At 47.1% G+C, this 13,363-nt stretch overlaps 1 pseudogene; it reads right to left on the bottom strand.

Annotated features, from left to right (window-relative positions):
* Positions 1–2,640: 2,640 nt before the first annotated feature.
* On the bottom strand, positions 2,641–3,267 carry LOC133068385 (translationally-controlled tumor protein-like; annotated as a pseudogene).
* Positions 3,268–13,363: the final 10,096 nt, after the last annotated feature.

Genomic DNA, 13,363 nt, shown 5'->3' with positions numbered 1-13,363 from the left:
GGGCCCACAAAGCAGTATGATTAAGATTACTATAACAACAGTTACAATAGTTTCCCACCAGTCTCCCTTTACCCAGGACAGGACCGAAGTCCAAAAGGGAATATTTTCGTTAGACATGGCTTCCACTTGATTTTGCATATCCTCCAAGGCAGTAGATGCATTTCCAGACAGGTCAGGGATGTATACACAACATTTGACTTTAATTACAGTGCAAGTCCCCCCTTGGGCTGCTGTGAGTATGTCTAATGCCATCTTATTTTGAATTATTGCCTTCCTCATCTGAATTTATTCTTTGTTCAAGGCTTGAATGGCTTTTGTACTGTCTAAGAGGGCTTGTTTAGTGAAATTAATTAAGGCCTCTACCTTAACCATGATATCTGTTGTCCCTATAGAGGGTACAAACAAGGCAGCAAGATAGTCATATTGGAACATGGATCATGTCCATCTTGCATGCAGATAGGGCAGGTTTACTGGAGGCTGGTGTAGGCTAGGCTTAACAAAAGCAAATCCTAGTGTGCAACTCCCTACCCAGCCAACTAGTAACCATGGCCATAAGTTAAGCCCACAGAGCCACTGGGTCCCGTTGGGGGCTACCCAACAGATTCGGGATTATGTTTCCAGTCGGAACCAGGCCACTGAACAGACCGATTGGGGCGATAGGTAACTTCCAAGATTTGTTTACGTTGTTCAGGGGACAAATAACCCATATATTTTAATTCTTTTGGGTCTAGGGGGCGGCCTCCAAATCCAACTTTGTCTTCTTTTTGTTCCCAGCAAATAGTAGCGGGTGCAATCAACTGTCCTTTCTCAGGAGTCATCCAGAAATATTCATCCCAGACTGGTAGTATTGCTCAAGGTACCAGGAGGCCTGTCCCCCTTTTGTAAGAGAGCCCTTCTCCATTTTATTTTTCATATATGAGGTATAAGCTCTTGTTACCTCTGTAAGACTAGTGTTCATGTTAAATGTAACCCTATGTCCCCAGCCCATTGATGGCTTTTTCTTATACCAGGAGAGCAAAGAAAGGTTATGATTGGTGAGAGAAAGGAAAGTTCCTTTCTGTTGTTCCAAGAAGGAGCTCAGTGGTATAAAGTCTCCATAACAAAGTGGCGATACCCACCAGGGGAGTCCATCCATTACTGACAGGGGCATAGCCCCACATACGCAACAACTGGAGAAGTTGTGGAAGTTCATGTAAGAATGTGTCCACGAGATGAAGACGTTGTCCTGTGCAGGAACAGTGGTCAGGTTCAGAATTGTGTTGGTGAGGCCAAGTAGCAGGAGTTGTTTACCCAGCTCCATCCTATGGAGGGCTTGTCTGGGACCTCGTTTTCTTCTTCCTCTTCAGAATGATCTTGGTTTCCCGTGGGCCAGTGGGGTCCTTCTGGATGGTCCAGTCAGCATCTTCTGGGTCAGCGTGGTATGCCTTCTTTGCTCTGGTGTGATGGATCCAAGGGGCAATGTCTGCAACTTTAACTGCAGTAGGGGTGGTTAAAACACAGTATAAGGACCTTTCCATCGGGGGGCTAGTGAGTCACGTTTCCAGTCTTTCACCCATACCTGGTCCCCTGGTATAAACTCATGCATTTGCTCCCCCAAGGGGAACGGTATTCTTTCTTGCACAAACTTAGTTACTTGGTTAATTACCTTACCTAGTTGTTCCATCTGCTGTGATATCCTGTCTCCTCTTACCTGAAGTACATCAGTTGTTACCTGTCTTATTATAGGAGGAGGCCTCCCATATACAATTTTGTAGGGAGAGTAGCCATGGGACCGTGGGGTCATCCTGAGTTTGAGCAAGGCCATGGGAAGTAAATCCACCCAGAAACAGTGAGTCTCTATAATCCATTTAGAAAGTGTCCCCTTTAGTGTCTGGTTAGTTCGTTCTACCATTCCGGAGCTCTGAGGCCAGTAGGCAGTGTGTAACTTCCATTTTATATTCAAGTAAGGCTTTACTTACTTGTTGTATCAGATCTGATATGAAGACTGGGCCGTTATCTGATCCTATGCTGGTGGGGAATCCAAATCGAGGAACTATCTCCCTAAGCAGGCTCCAAGCCACTTCTGATGCTCTTTCAGTTCGGGTGGGGAAGTCCTCCACTCATCCCGAGAATGTACATACCAAGACCAACAGGTAAGGAAAATGGCGATATGGTTTCATCTCAGCGAAGGCCACTTCCAGATGTTCAAAAGGAAGGGTACCTTTTAACTGGATGCCTGGGGGGTTTGGTCTGCACCCTGGAGCGGCATTAATCTGAGAGCAGGCGTTACAATTTTGGGATTCCGTTCTACATAGAGAGGAGAGGCGAGGAACCAGAAAATACCTTCGGATCAATTCCTCCCATTTGTCATGTCCTAGATGAGTCATATGATGAGCTTGGCTCACCAGATGGGGGCCATCTTTTCAGGCACTAGTAGCTTACCACCTGGCAGTTCCCACCATCCCTTCTCTGTTTTGGTGGCTCCCTCCGCTTCAGTTAGTTGGTTTTTTGTTTTTTTTTTTTTCCCAATGAGTTTAAACGTGTTTTATTTTTAGACAACCAACATGACACATTTTCTCAAAAACAATGCCTCCACTCCAAATAAATCAACGTTCAAAACAAATGAAGAGCTCGAGATGATGTCAGTCCCATCTGTCTAAGTCCTGGTGTTGTGTGGATGAAAAGCAGTGGCCAGCCAGTTATGACGACAGGTGATTGATCCAAAGTAACTGCCAACTTTGTTAACATTTTTCCATCTCTAAACCATCCTTAAAGAAAATCATATATGGGGTTACACCATCCTCACGGTAGTCCAGCAGAGCAACCATGCCATCCGGATTCATGTTTTCACCAATAAAGAACTGATAGTTTTTGAAATTAGCAAGGATGTGCTTGATTTGTTCTGCAGCCCCTGTCATAAAAGGTTTTACTCTTCTGGTCTCTGTTCTTCAAGTTTCCCTTTGATTGACTTCATGTAATCTTTGATGTCTTTCTTGTAGGCGTCTTTTGTGAAGCTGGTTTCCTGCAAGTGATGGTTCATGATGACATCGACACTAGTGATTATGTGCTTTCGGTACCTTCGCCCTCGGGGCCTTCAGCTGAGGCGTTTCCACCAGTGAGCGAGTCATCGATGTTACCCTCTGTCCTACTGACCATCTTCCCCTCCACCTCCAAACACAGCCCGTCCGCGACCTCCCGGATCTTAATAGATGTTGGGGAACATCTCGTCATGGCTAATGAGGTCCCGGTAGACGATCATGATGGCGGCTGGAGGGAGGCGACAGCGGCGCTGGCTTAGCAGGAGTCCGGAGCTAGGACAAATGTTCCCATGGGGATTCCCCCGGATTCCTTTCTGTCCTTGGCTGCTCGTCTGGTGGTCTCATCAGCCAGCCTATTTCCTTGAGTCTGTGGGGTGTCTTCCTTCTGGTGCCCATGGCAGTGCATGACTGCTACCTCCGTGGGGCTCCAGACAGTGTCTAGCAGGGTCAGGATCTCCTCCTTATTCTTATTGTCCTTTCCATTGGCTGTTAGAAGGCCTCTCTCCCGGTATAGCGCCCCATGTACATGGAGTGTAGCGAAAGCATATGGGGAGTCGGTGTAGACATTCACTCTCTTACCGTTTGACAACTGCAGTGCCTGGACTAAGGCCCATAACTCTGCTTCTTGGGCTGCCCAGTGCTGTGGTAAGGAGCCGGCCTCGATAACAGTCCTCTGTAACTACAGCATAGCTTGACAGTTGCTGTCCTAGCTTCATCATACTGGTGCCATCAGTATACAGAGTCCAGTCAGGATTTGAAATTGGCCTGTCTCGAAGGTTTGGACAGCTAGCATAGACCTCCTCTAAGACTTCCTTGCAATCGTGGGTAGGCCCACCTTCTCCCTTTGGGAGAAGCGTTGCTAGGTTTAAACCCTGGCAAAGCTCGATACGGAGGTTGGGGTTTTCACATAGCAGTCCCTGGTATTGAATAATCCGGGAACTTGACAGCCATTTGTGGGGGTCTCCTAGAAGGAGGGTGTTGACTTCATGTGGGGATTTTACGATCAGGTCCTGGCCAAAAGTCAGCTTTGTGGCTTCACGTACCAGTAGGGCGGCCACGGCCACCGCCTGCAGAGAGCCAGGCCAACCGGTGGCAAAGTTATCAAGTCGCTTTGAAAGGTAAGCTACTGGCCTGTCCCACGTTCCCAAAGTCTGAGTCAAAACCCCCATGGCTGTTTTATCTTTCTCGGCCACATATAAGGTGAATGGTTTGGTGAGGTCTGGCAATCCCAAGGCAGGGGCGGAGGTGATTGCTAGTCTTAGCTCCTCAAAGGCTTCCTGCTGTTTCTCAGACCAACTTACTGAATTTTCTTCAGGTCCTGTCAGGAGCTCAAATAGGGGCTGGGCTATTTGAGAATACCTTGGAATCCAAATCCTGCAGAATCCAGTGGCCCCTAGGAACTCCCTGACTTGCCGCCAAGTCTTAGGCTTGAGGATTCTCAGAATTACTTCCTTTCTAGATTGGTCTAGTAACCTTGTGCCTTCCTTTAAGACAAACCCCAAATACCTTACCTCCTCCTTGCAGATTTGTGCCTTTTTCCTCGACACTCGGTATCCTGCCTCTGCCAGCAATTGGAGGAGCGCTTGGGTCCCTTCCCAGCATTCCTCCCAGGTCTCAGCGGCAAGCAACAGGTCGTCCACATATTGCAGGAGCCAACATCCTTACCTTTCAGGCTGGAAAGGTTCCAGGTCCGAGGCTAAGGCTTCTCCAAAGATGGTTGGTGCGCTTTTGAATCCTTGCGGGAGGCGAGTCCAAGTGAAATGCTGCTTATTGCCTCTGATGGGGTCCTCCCATTCAAAGGCAAAGATGGGTTGTGATGCAGGTGCTAGGCATATACAGAAAAAGGCATCTTTGAGGTCCTAGCAAGTTTAGATCCTTGTCTTAGGTGGGAGGAGGCTAAGCAAGGTATAGGGGTTTGGGACAGTCGAGTGCAGAGTTACAGTGGCCTGACTGACCAAGCTGAGATCCTGTACAGGCCTATAGACTTATCCTCCTTCCTTCTTTACCGGCAAGATTGGTGTGTTCCAGGCTGATTGACATTCCACCAGGATGCCTGCCTGTTTTAGCCTGCTGATGTGAGGCAGAATCCTGATTCAGGCTTCTGTGGGTATTGCATATTGACGCTTTCTCACTGGGGTGGCGCCAGGTTTGAATTCTATTATCACAGGGGCTTGGTGTCTAGCTAGCCCAGGGGGTTGTCTTCGGCCCAGACCTCAGGGAACAGCTGAGTCAGCCTTCTCTCCAACTCTGTTGCCTGGTCTTGTTTGTCTCCAGGAGGCTTATGTAGCCTCCATTCATCTTGAGGGGGCACAGAGAGGGAGAGTAAGTCGGTAGTTGTGCCCACCCGAAAAGTGAGCCTTTCTTCAGGAGAGAAAGTCACTTGTGCTCCCAGTTTGGAGAGTAAGTCTCTCCCCAGCAGGGGTGCTGGGCACTCGGGGATATAGAGGAACTCATGAGTCACTTGGTGACACCCCCATCTGACATTTCCTGGGCTGGCAAAACGGCTTAACCATTTCTTCTCCCAAAACCCCAGTTACGGCAGTGGCCCTTTTAGACAGTGGCGCCACGGGTTTAATTACCACGGACCATTCTTCCCCAGTGTCCACCATAATGTCAATGTCTTGGTCCCCAATTTTTAAAGTTACCATGGGTGCTCGGGGACCTGATGTTTTTGAGCCCTAGCATCCCTATTCAGTCTCTATGTTAGTGAGTTCTGCAACCAGGAGGGGTTTATCCTCCCTTCTTCCTTCTGGGCACTCATTCTTCCAATGACCGAACCCATGGCATTGGGCGCATTGATTTGGCTGTAATGGAGCCGTGGCCTCCGTTGGGACCAGTTGGAGGGCTGTCCTGACCTCGAAGCTAGGGGGGTTTCTTTCCTTTGGCAGTGGAAAAGTCTTTGGAAGAATTTCCAAGCGCAGCAGCCAACATTGCAAACCTCTCATCTGTTCTCCTCTGCTCGTCTTTATACCTTTTCTCCTATTTCTTTTCTATTTCTGTGTCCCTATTCTGGAACACCTTATCTGCTATTTCAATCAGGTGAGAACTAGTCATGGATAGAACTCCCTCGGTCTTTTGAAGCTTTCTTTTTTTTGTCAGGAAATGCTTGCAAGATAAATGCCCAATTGATAACAATCTGGGAGCCCGTAGCTTCTGGATCTATGGGTGTATAGAGTCTGTAGGCCTCACAAAGTCTCTCATAAAATTCGAAAGGTGACTCGTTTCCCTTCTGAACCATTCCGGCCAGTTTAGACATGTCCATCGGCCTCCGGGCTCCCCTTTTAAGTCCTTGTATAATCTCTGTCCAGTATCTATCTAATTGGATTTTTCCTTCCTCTGTATTGTAGTCCCAGTTAGGTCTGTCAGCGGGGAAGGCTTACTCTATCCACCTCTCTGGGTTAGCAGTACCCTCAGGAACCATCTCCTGTAACTATTTCCTTACCTCAGTGTTCATCCTATATCTCTCTTCTGAAGAGAGATGCTAGTAATTGCATTATATCATCCCAGGTTGGTCAATGAGTGTGAAAAATAGTCTCCATTAATCTAGTCATGCCCTGGGGTTCCACCGAGTAAGATGGGGTGTGTTTTTGCCAGTTCAGTAATATCAGTTGATGAAAAGGGCTGATGGTAATAGGTTACAGGAGCTTGGTGATGATTACCATCCTCCCCTATCATTGGGGGTTGCTGAACTTCTCTGAGAGGCATCTGCAAGGGTATTCTTTCCTCTGGCTCTTTGGCAGAGCAGAGCCTTTGTTTAATTCCATTGGTTCCTCCCCCTTGTCCGGAAGTACCTATCGGGAGTGGAGGGTAGAGTTTAGGGAACATAGTGGCAGCATCTGGGGTGGTAGAGTCCGGTGGGCTCATGGTCCCTCCAGTTGAGGCTGGAGCCTGCCGGGGGAGGGGGGGGGGGGGGAGCAGCTCTACAACCTGTGGAGCTCTCAGGACCGCTGAGGAGTCCGGGAGGCTTACCTGTCTCGGGATGGTTCCTCCGGTTGGGCCTCCGGTGGCCGCGGCGTTACTAGCTGGCGGAACCATCATCCAATATGGCAGTGGGGGAAGCTCATCTCCTTCAGGGTCCTGTAAAATTTCCTCCTCATCCTTGGTTACCTTTTGGGCCATCAAGATTTTTCCTTCCCCGCCATGAGCGTAAAAACGGACCCATTTGGGGGGGAGGTCTTGGGCTATTCCCAGCCAAGAGTCTATGTACGGGAACTGGTCGGGGTGTCTGGGCTTTCCTGTAACTATAGCATAGACTGCCTTTATGAGATTTAAGTCCATAGTTCCCTCTGGTGGCCGGTCAGCTCCCATCGAAGGCCATTCGACTTCACAAAGGGTACGGAGCCAGCTGGGCGTCATTTTCCTCCCATAGTCTCCATCGAATCCTTTCTTAAAATTCTTTATCATATTCTCCAATACAGTGGCCTTAGATCCACTTCCTCCCATTTTCTTACCTCTGGATTCCCACGTCCCAGGGCCTTCCCGAGAAGCCAATCTACCTGCCTCCACTGGCAGGGGAGATGATGGGTCACACAGCAGATGGGTACCTCCTGGGGGAGGGCAGAATACAAGCGCGCAGAAATCGATATCCTCTTTCTAAAACCCTGTGGCGACAGCTCGGCACGTCCCCTAAGACGGCGTGGACACACCTCCTAACTGGATTTCTTAAACCCTAAGTTCCCTTTCTTTATCCCTGGCACGGCCGTCGACTTGAGTGCCGAGCAGCTATTGTCGCCAACCTAAACCAGTTTCCTATGCATCTCCCTTGTGGTCCCTCCCGGGAGGTGATCAGGCCCCCTCTTCCACCCTGCCGAGTGGGCTCCTCCCCACCTGAGCGCTCGTTCCCCTGCTGCTGTCCACTACCTGCCAAAGCGAAGAAACCGGGCGTTGAAAGGCCGAATTCTTCCAGAGTGGCAAGGCGCCTGCCCCCCTCTAGGAGATTCAAGCTACAAAGCCTCGGGGTGGCCTCAAATGAGACCTGTCTTCTCAAAGTGAGGAGTTTCCCGGCCCATGCACCAAATGTTATAGCTTCGCGTTCCGGGAAACAAACTCACTCAGAAGGACAATGCAGATAGTGGAGTGCAGTTTATTATACCAGTGGGCCTAAGGCAGAGTCTTCTCTTAGCCAAGGACTCCGACCAGCATTTGTGAAAATCTTTTATAACCCATGTGTACGTGTCCGAACCCACCACCCCAAATTCCTTGAGACTTACATAAACAAAGGAAGGGTAAATACAACCACAGTAACCCCATCATTCATGTGTTGTGTGTTCAAACAGTTAATAATCAATAAGCCCACGGTTACATTCCAACCAGTTAATAACTGATAAGCCTGTGGTTACATTCCGATAGATACTGTGGAGGCAGGGGTGATTCGAGTATGTTTCCTCTTAGGCGAGGAGTAACCTGGATATGATCTTCAGGAGTCCCCTGTCCGGAGAGGGTCTCATCCTTCTGTTGTTCCCACAGGCACTAAGCAGAGCTCAGAGTCCACTGGAGAGGTGGCCGGGCATGATCAGCATGAACAGGCCTGAGGTGGAGTCCAGGCCCTATGAATTCCTGTTTCAGTTCTGGAGGTTTGTTGCGGTGCTTGTGCCTTTTGATTGCTGGCTTTCTCAGGATACAGGTGAAAGTGGGGCGATGTCGGATCCTCAGCTTAGAAGGACTTGATCGTTTTGTTTCAGGCATTCAGAGACTGGCATGATACTGGCTGCTGCCGATGTATATTCCCACTGAGAGTTTAGGGCGATTTTTTTCTCCCCCAGACTCCATCCCATATTTATTTTTGCAGATTTGTGACGTTGGCCATTGTGAGTGGTGGGATTTGATTTCCCATGGTCTTTTTGATTGGCATTTCTGCAGCAATTAGGAATGCTGAGCATCTTGTTTGGTGGGGGAGGTTTGAGTTTGTGTTTTCTTTTTTTTTTTTTTTCCTTAAAGGGTGTGAGGACAATTTAGCTTCAGGCATTGGCTTCCCTGAAAGTTGGCTGTGTTTGGAATTTATTTCTCTAGTGCTAGCCGTAGGACATTTCCTGAGGGCAGCTGTTATTGTCCTTTGTGGGTATCTTTCTTTGCAAATATTTCTTCCTAGTTTGAGGGTTGTCCTCCTTCATTTAGGGTTTCCTTTGGTACACAGATGTTTTATGGTTACTTTGGTCCCATTTTCTGCTTTGTGGTTTATTTTCCATTATTTTAAGAGGTGGATCCACAAAGAATTTGCTGCCTGTATGTTAAATCATGTCCTGTTTATATTTTTTCTCAATAATTTCATATTTGCATTTAGGTACTTATACTATTTGGGGTTTATTTTGTGTATAGTGTTAAGAAGGAGTTTTCTAATTTCATTCTCCTCATGGTTGAAGGAACCCTCACAGAGTCCTTCATAAAGACTGTTACCAATTTCCATCCCAAGCATGGGTGGAGGAGTGTTCCTTTTATCTCCGCACCCTCTCCAGCACTTATTGTTTGTACAGATTTTGACAGTGGTCATTCTGACTGGTGTGATGTGATACCTTGGCATAGTTTAGATTTGCTTTTATCTAATGTTTAGCAATGTTGACATCATTTCATTAAGATTTTCTTTTAAAGGGTGTGAGTTAAATTTACGTCTTAAAATTGACTTCTTTAATGCCTGCCTTGTTTTGATTTCTTTTTCGATGATAACCCCTAGGACCTTTCCTTAGGGCAGCTGTTTTTTATTACCCTCCTGGATCCTTGTGAATACTGAACGCCCAGCAGCACAACTCTTCATAGTGTTCCTACAGAAATGGCCCCACGGAGGCAGCACTACATCATGCCACCCGGCCCCCCCCCCCCCCACCCCCGGCCCGTAATTTCCTTGTTATTTCCTATTGGAATAGAGTGGATTTCAGATATTGTGTATGTTTCAGGTGTAGAAGAACTCTATTTAAAGTTATACATAGACATTTATCTATTCAGTCTAGCATTCTGTTCCACATATGGGTGATTACAGTGTGTTCAATAAACTTCTCTATGCTATTCAGTAGGTACTTTTTATCAACTACTTGATGTATATTAATGTGTATATGTTAATTCCAGTCTCTTAATTTATCCCGAATGTATCTGGAGGTTGCGGGCTCTCCAGATGGTCCCCAGCCAGGTCCTTTTAGGAGACACACTGCCAGCTACGTGCTCCCAGCATCCTCGCCCCAGGACACTCCAGCCTTGGGAACCAGACCAGTCCAGCTCCAGGGATGTGACACCCCCCAGCTCAGTATGTCGCGAGAAGAACAGAGTCAGAATGTCTTTTTTTTGTTCTGTTTTCATCCCATCATTTGAACTGGAGTATGCAGTGAATTACAATCTTCTGGGTGTTTTGTTTTTTCCTTTTCCTTCTACTACAACTTGTTTCATTTCTACATAGATGTATATGTATTGTTGGGGCTTTTTTCTTTATAGGTTATTACAGAGCATGCAGGAAGTTTCCTTGTGTTACACAGTGGGTCCTGGTCACTTATTTTATCAACAGTAGTGTTGCAGGAAGGGGGACCCCTTCCAGGGCCCGAAACTGGGCTCTTGTCTAACACTCGGAAATGAATTGTCCGAGGAGACACATGCTGACAAAGCAAGAGATTTTATTGGGAAAGGGCACCCGGGTGGAGAGAGGAGGGTAAGGGAACCCAGGAGAACTGCTCTGCCGCGTGGCTCGCAGTCTTGGGTTTTATGGTGATGGGATTCGTTTCCGGGTAGTCTTTGGCCAATCATTCTAATTCAGAGTCTTTCCTGGTGGTGCACGCATAGCTCAGCCAAGACGGATGCTAGCAAGAGGGATTCTGGGAAGTGGACGGACACGCGGTGTTTCCTTTTGACCTTTCCCGAACTCTTCCGGTTGGTGGTGGCTTATTAGTTCCGTATTCCTTATCAGGATCTCCTGTCATAAAACAACTCATGCAAATGGTTACTATGGTGCCTGGCCAGGGTGGGCGGTTTCAATCAGTGTGTGTCCCCTAACAGTAGTGTGGTACTGCATGCCCCACATCTTTGTATCTTGGTGACCGGAAGTTTCCTTTCTAAGTCTGTAAGGCTGTGTCTCGGGCAATGGGCTCATTTGCATCCAACTTTAATTTATACCTAGAAGTGATATCATAGTGTCAGGGGAGTGTAATCTCCTCAGTTCTGTCTTGTCTCAACAAAAACTTGAAGCGATGGAAGTTAAAGCCCTTGACAGGTCACAGCACTCAGACAGACCGTGTTTCAGCTCTTGGACAGATCAGTGTTACAGCTCTGTGTTACAGCTCACTTTTATTTATAAAATAACAGGAAAATACATCCTTGAGGCGTGAGGGCATGCTGACCCAAAGATGCAAAAACAAGAGAGACCTGGCCCTTTGGCTCCTCTTTTTATGTTTTTTCCTCCCCCTGGGCCTGCCCTATGTAAATTGGACTAGCCAGGAGTGCTGTTTGTCCCACCTGAGGTCCTCACTCCGGTCCTCGGACCTTCCTTTGTTCTATTTTCATGGGCTTTTCCGTTCCTTGTCTTTTAGCCACAACCATTCTGGACTCCTGTTTCCTATTCTACCTACCTAACAATAGGATACTTGTCTGTCCTTGTCTCCCTTACGTCACTTGGGATGATTCTCTCTACTTTCATTCCTGAAGCTGTACTTGGCATTATTTCTTACTTATCATGGTTGGAAATATTGCATTGTGTACATGTGCCCCATCCTCTGTTTCCGTTCAGGTGTTTCCATAATTAGCTTGCTTCCCTATCTTTGTCGTTGTACCTCATGAGGTGAAAATCATAGGGTTACCAATCTCTATAAAAATTTTGGTTGTCATGACCCGGCTGCCTGGACCCCAGCCCAGTCCAGACATGAGACCCAAGCCTGCTCAGGCTCCAGGAATGGGAGAGCAGCCCAAGTCAGGGAGGCTGGAGGGAATAACATAGCCATTACTTTTCTTTCCCTTTCTTTTCTTTAATCTCATGCCCATGCTCTTTTGAAGTATAGCCGACTTGCAGTTCTGTGCTTCTCAGTGTACAGCCAACTGATTAAGTTATGAAATATACATACAGCATATTTGTACTCTTTTTTATTGTTTTGACATATACTATTGAACAAGGTTGAGTAAAATTCTCTGTGCTGAACTTGTAGAATATCTATTACAGCTACAGATTTCTTTGTATATTGGAGAAAAATATTTCTGTGAATATGTGCATGAAAGGAAGGCTGAGGAAAGAAGGAAGGAGTTAATCCTTGTGGGTTATCTAAATCAGACGTACATGTGTGTTTGAATCTCAGAGTCTCTCTTCGTGCTGTAATTTGGTTCCCCTGTGTCTCTCTTTTTCCTCGAAAGGACATCATCTGCTATTTTTTCACTGTTGCTGACTTCAGTTAGTGTATGATCCTTGAAGGTCCATCCTTGTGGAAAAAATTGGCATAATTTTATAATTTCAGGGGTGGTTTTTTGTGTCTGAGTAATAGCCCATTTTACATATGTACCACATTTCTTGAAGATTTAACCTGTCAATGGACTTCTTGGATCTGTGTCTTGAGTATTGGAAGTAGCACTGCAGTGAAGGTTGAGGTACATATGTGTGTCATTTTGAATGATGTTTTTTCATAATATAGACCAGGTGTGGGTATTAAAATCTTAGGTTTAGCTCTCTTGAAGTTTTTTGTTCTGGCCTGTGGAGCCTGTCCCTTCAAGGGGCTTTTTCTAATGTCTGAATACTCCCATAGAGCCTGTAGGGGTATTCCATCATCTCCCTGCTTTCTCCCCCCATTAACTGTCTGCAGACAGGATAGCCATTCTGTCAGATGGAATATGATTTCTTGTTATCATTTTGATTGGCATTCCTCCTGTAATAATTAGGGATGCTGAGCATCTTGTCCTGTGGCCTTTTGAGTTTGAAAGTTGGCTGTTTCTGGAATTTATATCTGCCAAATTCACTGCAGGACCTTTCCTGAGGGCAGTTGTCATTAACAGCCCCACAGGCCTTGTAAATTGGAGTGGAGATTCCAGTAAGCACCGGTGGTCAAGTTGCAGTTATAGGAAATGACCACAACTCTGGTTGAAGTAGCCACAGCCTTAGGAATAGTTGGCTTCCTGGGCTGTGAATTAGAGTGGAATGTGCCTGGGCAAACACCTGAGGGCTTAAATATCACTACTTCTTCCCCCCAAAGCTTTACCCCTCCCCTCCAGACTCATTCTTACCTGGGGCACCGCTCCCTGCTGAGGTGCCTAGGAGGCTGCACTCTCAGTAAGGAGCCCTCAGCTGGGGTCCCAGCGCCAGGGCCCTGGATACCTGGTGACTTTAGCCTGGTCCTCGAGGTCAGAGGGTCAGGCCACCATCGTTGAGGCACACTAGGGATTCTGGTCCCAGCCAG

This window comes from Dama dama, chromosome 13 (assembly GCF_033118175.1).
Source record: "Dama dama isolate Ldn47 chromosome 13, ASM3311817v1, whole genome shotgun sequence".
Lineage (NCBI taxonomy): Eukaryota > Metazoa > Chordata > Mammalia > Artiodactyla > Cervidae > Dama > Dama dama.
Note: the sequence above shows the minus strand (reverse complement) of the source record. Positions and strands in the feature narration are given on the sequence as shown.